This window comes from Sycon ciliatum, chromosome 1 (assembly GCF_964019385.1).
Source record: "Sycon ciliatum chromosome 1, ocSycCili1.1, whole genome shotgun sequence".
In the NCBI taxonomy this organism is placed as follows: Eukaryota; Metazoa; Porifera; class Calcarea; order Leucosolenida; family Sycettidae; genus Sycon; species Sycon ciliatum.
The window spans coordinates 60,245,435-60,251,428 of NC_088643.1; positions in this window are offsets into that span (position 1 = coordinate 60,245,435).

Genomic DNA, 5,994 nt, shown 5'->3' on the forward strand with positions numbered 1-5,994 from the left:
GATTGTATACACATCAATGACACTGAATGGCACATGTGGTCGACGGTCCGTGCATGTTTCTTATCTTTCATGTTTTGACTTTTTCAAACATTTTAGACTGGGTAGATCTAGTTTGTGTGTTTCTGAACATTCAAGCGATGCCAACGCGAATCCCGCGAATTATTATTATTTAGATCTACACACTACATGCATGTAGATCTACATGTACATGCATGACCTACCTCATCAATACATCATTGTTATCATGGTTATCACCAAGCCCAAGGCAAGAGTATTACTATGACTATGAGTCTGACTAACTACATGTCTACATACATGTATGTAACAACAGGGGCTTATAATTCCTACTTTTAATATAAATTATAATAATTATACTCTAGTCTATAAGTGTGAATCTGCTTCTGTTAGCTTACTAGGTTAGGTTTCTTTGTGTGATAATTATACAGCTTCCAAAACATTCGTCAACAACTTGTTAGATACATGACTGTATGTCCCGACAATAGAGAAGGCTTGAAAGTACAAGTATGCATACTGATGAAAACTTTCAAAGATGTTCAATAGCCTGCCGGAAGTGTGTCCTTCTTCTTTTTATTATTGCATTCATTTGTGTGTTGCAATTTCTGCAATGGCCTACCATGTACAATGTAGGTTTGTTCTTGTCTTGTTCCTTCCTCCCTCGACAACAACAACGACGACGACGATAATAATAATTACATTGTATGATAACGACAACGACGACAACGACAACAACAACAACAACAACAACAACAACAACAACAACAACAACAACAACAACAACAACAACAACAACAACAACAACAACAACAACAACAACAACAACAACAACAACAACAACAACAACAACAACAACAACAACAACAACAACAACAACAACAACAACAACAACAACAACAACAACAACAACAACAACAACAACAGCTCTTATTGGCGACGGTGCCATCGTGAGAATAAAGAATTCAACAATCAACAACGACGACGACGACGACGACGACGACGACGACGGCGACGGCGGCGGCGGCGGCGGCGACGACGACGACGACTACGACAACAACAACAAAAACAACAACAACAACAACAAATCGTGAGGCCACCGCTACGCGTTCTGTTGGACGTTTCGATTATCCCGAGTTGCTGGTTGATCTACATGGTGCTATTTTTTATTTTTTACAAAAACCACACACCATTTGACGGCACAAAGCAGCAAGGCAGCAATGAGACATATGGCCGGAATGGCAGGAGTGGGGGAGAGGCAGGGGCAGATTGACCGACCATAGGGTCTCGGCTTCATTGCAACCCAAGCGCTCCACAAAACCAAAAGATTAAAGAAAATACGCAGGGGGGGGGGGGGGGGATAGATAACTGGGGATTACGGGGAAAAGTATGCACAATAAAAAGTTATCAGAGAGTCAACGAAGTGAATGGAGGAGGGAACAGAGTCAGAGCCTTTTTTCGTCTTTTTTCTTTGATTCATAGCCTGTTCGTTGCCCACTCCCAGCGGGTAAGGCGCAGGCGGGCATTGACCTTTTCTTTGAACGTCTGCAGTCCTTTCCTTGTTGGCTGGTTCAGCAGAATGCACTGCGGGAGCTGGTTCCAGACCTCCACAACAGCGGCAGGGAAGGACCGAAGGACATCATTCCGTGCTCTGGGCGGAAGAGTGGAAGTGAGCTGAAACTGGTGCGAGGGATGCTTTTGTGTGCGTCGGCTATGGCGTGATGTGTTGGTCGCTCGGGGTGGAAGGAGAGTGAGAAGCATGTCTGGGCCAGTTGAAAAGTGGAGCTTGTACAGAAAGCAGAGTGCTCCGACCATTCTGCGGATATCCAAGCTAGGGAGGTAGGCCCCATCACCGATTAGGTGAAGGCCACGGCGTTGGATGGCAGTGAGGCGAGCCAGAGTGGTGGGTGCAGCGCTCATCCACACGAGCATGCCGTACTCCAAAACCGGGCGGACAAAGCCCTTGTAGATCACTCCACGGCACCTGGACTGGCTGGAGTCCAGCACTCGTGAGGCTTTCCGGAGGAAGCCGAGACGCTGCGAGCCTCGAATAGCCGCCTGATATGAGCTGTGAAGGACAGGTGTTGGTCAAATAGCACACCCAGCAGCTTCAGCTGGTCGACTTCCGGAACAACCGTGCCCTGGAATACAATCGGTGGGACGACGACTGTGTTGCGATGGTGAGAAATCAGGAGGGACTGAGACTTTGCAGGTTCAAACCTAATGTGCCAGGCCATTCCCCAGTCTGCCAGCGCATTTACAGCAAGCTGGAGTGTGGTGACATCTTCGGGTACGGCAGTATTGGTCGATATGCACTTGTACAACGCGGTGTCATCAGCAAATGCGGCAAGCTGGGCCCCAGCAGGTAGATGGTCCTCAGCATCATTCGTATAGAGAAGGAATAAAGTCGGGCCCAAGATGCTACCCTGGGGGACGCCTGACATGATGGGGTAAGCAGAGGAGGACTGTCCGCTCACTACAGCCTGGAGCATGCGGTTGGTGAGGTAGCTTCTGAGCCAGGCAAGAAGATGTCCCTGGAGCCCATACCGCTCAGCTTTGTACAGGACACCCGGGTGCGACACTTTGTCGAACGCCCCAGCAATATCCACTGCGAGGACGCACACAAGTCCTCCACTGTTGGCAACTCGGCTCCATTCGTGTTGAAGAGCTAGGAGGAGGTCGGTTGCGCCAAGTCCAGAGCGGAAGCCAAATTGGCGAGCAGAGAGAATAGAGTTGCTGTCGAGAAAGTTTGTAATGCTCCAGTTGATTATGGTTTCCATACATTTGGAGATAATGGAGAGAAGGGATATTGGTCGGTAATTCTTCACACAAGATCTTGGGCCCTTCTTGTGGACCGGGACAACGTTTGCCACCATCCAGGCAGATGGCTGGTGGCCTTGTTGGAAGCAGAGAGAGAACAGATGAGCGAGCGGGCGTGCAAGAGAATCTGCACACATCTTAAGCACCCGAGAGGGGACAGAGTCAGGGCCAGTTGCTTTTGACGGGTTGATGGCTTTAAGCACACGCCTCACAGTAGATTGGCGAAAGTACACTGTTGTTATTCTGTGTAGTGAACGCTGTTTGACATCGGGAAAGGCGGTAGCAACATCACTGAAGTCAGTCTCTAGACTGCATTTTTCAGCAAAGTAGCTTCCCATAATCTCGGCTTTGTCACTATGTCCCCAGCCTGCCTTTACTCGTCGATACTCGTCGATATCGATACTCGTCCGGTGCGGGTAGGTGGCCTCAAAGTGACTAGTAATCTGCGGCTGTGTGCTGGGATCTAGGACCCCCTGGCCTGGCCCAGGCGGGCACAGTGTGGTGAGTGTGCCGGTGTCGCGACTACATCCTCCGCCCCAGGCTGAACCCGCAGGTTGACTAAAGGAAGTAAAGATAGGAGGCCCCGGCCCCCGGCAACATCTTGATTGAGTGATTCTGAGTGCATGCACCGTGGTACTGCACGTTCAGGCAGAATGAAGCTTTACCAAGAGTTATTTTTAATAGCTCGCAAGGGGCTTATTTTATTTTACTCGTGTTCGTACATGGTCATCTGGTCATAGCAGTTGCAACTCGCGAATTATCACGCAAAGGCCAATGCTCAGGCAACAATTCAAACAGTATCAGTGACCAGGGAAATAACCTCTTTATGCAAGGACCTTAGGTAGGTGCTAGAAAGTACATACCTGTATAACGTTACCAGGTAATAACCTCTTGGTGCTACTAAGTACAGTCATGTAGCTATGGCAGCATAGGTCATGTATGATGTAGGCCTACAGCCTGGATGTTAGCTGCGTAATCGTAGTTGGTAATGTTAGTACGTCATTGATTGTGATGTCGTAGCCTAATCAGGTGATATTACCGGTAAATAGCAGCATGATGCATGCAGCAGCTATCACCCACGGCCTTCGTGGTCGATGGACTTACATGTTGCGCACGGTCCCATTCCCTGCGGATTGTTTAAAGCCTCTCTTGGCACTATCATAGCGAATGAATGATTACCGGCACCCACAGGGAGAGAAACCTTTGCCGATGACGAGCTGGCATTACTGGCATAGTCTGTGCATACTCACGCGTCCTGGCAAGAGTACAGTCATACTGAACCCCCGGTATGTACTCTTGGTCCTGGCGGGCTTGCTATCCCGCATTTCCAGCGGATGGCGGTTTTGAATTAACTTCGTCTCGGTCCGTCAACTGACCTCCAGGTGGCTGAGATCGTTAACCAATGCGATCAAGAGTACATGGGGGTTATGTACTCTTGATGCGATCCATCGTGGCTATCCAGAGTTCCAAGTGCCGTAGTTGAATCTGCATTGCTGGCAAAGTATTAGTTCGCTGTTGGTCGTGAGCGAGACCTGGAGAATGAGAAAAGATAGGTTCGCCACTCAGCTTCATCTGCCCTTGTCACTTGTGCGGAGACTAGATCAGCTCTCCAAGAACTGAGGGGATTTCGACGCACCTGAATGCGTTGCCACTTTATGAGCATGGTTTTAGAGATGCGCTAGCCCCCGTGGACGACTCCAGAAGCGATGTGTCGACAATGAAGACCTAACGCCTCCCCCTGCCAATTCAAGAATGCCAAAAGCCTCGCCACCAACGAGCGACTCTGGTTAACGAGCATTGATAGATTATGACCCCCGTATTGTTTGTTTTAATAGGGAGGTTCTGCTATACGTGAAACGTAGAGAAATCACGTAGAGAGCAGGTGTCTGGGTTAGAGTCTGCGGCTTCGCGTGTTTTGGCTCCAGATTTCTACGCGGAGATGGGGTTCTCTACGTTGTGGCACCGGCACACGCAAAGAAAATGCGTACGGATTTGCTGGGTATCGATCAACTGCATGCAGAAAGCTGCCAAATATGAAAGGGGAAATTCCCAGTACACATTCCACGTGACTTCTCTAGGTGAAACGTAGAGCAGAACAGGATTTCTTTACGTTACGGGAACGCGAAGAAAGTTCGCGTGATTCTTTGCGTCGCGTTCCCAAAACGTAGAGCAGAACCTCCCTAATACCGCGACTCGAGTAGGGGTGATGGTAATTTTTAGCCGCGGAGCGTCCACGCCCCGCTGCTTTCTGATGGATGTTTACCGTTATAACTTATATGACGGATGTTCACCGTTATGACGGTAAATGCGCTCGGCGGTCAGTCATGTCTTGAACAACTGGGTGCGGCGGTGCAGCGTTTGTGCCCATTTGCTGGACCACCGCAACCAGTCTGGCTCTGCAGCTCTGGCGGACGCTGATGCCCCCAGAGTGAGTAGACTGTGCGGTTGCTTCAGTAAGTAGAGACGACTTGAAAAGTTGAACGGATGTCACCATCAAGAGATTCACAAACTTAAACCGTCCACCTTGTCCTGTATGCCGGGCCTCAGTAGCTTTGGCATGGAATATCTCAGCGTGAGGTTGATCCGATATCACCATCCTCAACCAGAGTAGAAGCTACGCTCCATCAGCTACTGAAGATGACAACAAGCGGAATCCAGGTCAGGCTTTAGGCCGTAGTGAAGAATCCAGGTTGTCTGCTTGAGACTGAAACGATTTTTTTGTGAAGTATTTAATAGTTTGGGCCGCTGGATAGCTGATAGTAGATCACATCGGACAAGATGGCACACACAGACACCGTGACACACGCACAGGCCCCGAGTCCCAGTCCCGGATCCCGTCGGCCTGACGGCTGACCCGGGCCTTGCTTGGCCTGGGTCACAGCCGATTCTGCATGACGTGTGGCCGCATATGGGATATCGCTTGTCTGGGGTCAGCAGGTCAAGGCCGCAATGCACGATATGCATAATATATGGTGCACTGTCACTGTAGATAGCATGCAGTGTAGAATCCACATGTACGGTGAGTACAAAGTATCATTGTTTGTGTGTACGTGCATGCGACATGCGTGGCCAGTGCAGCTTCGAACTCGATCAGGTGTCTCGAAACTGAGAAGACATCGATTGGACCGCGGACAGCGCTGGATCGATCTGACTCAGTAGAGT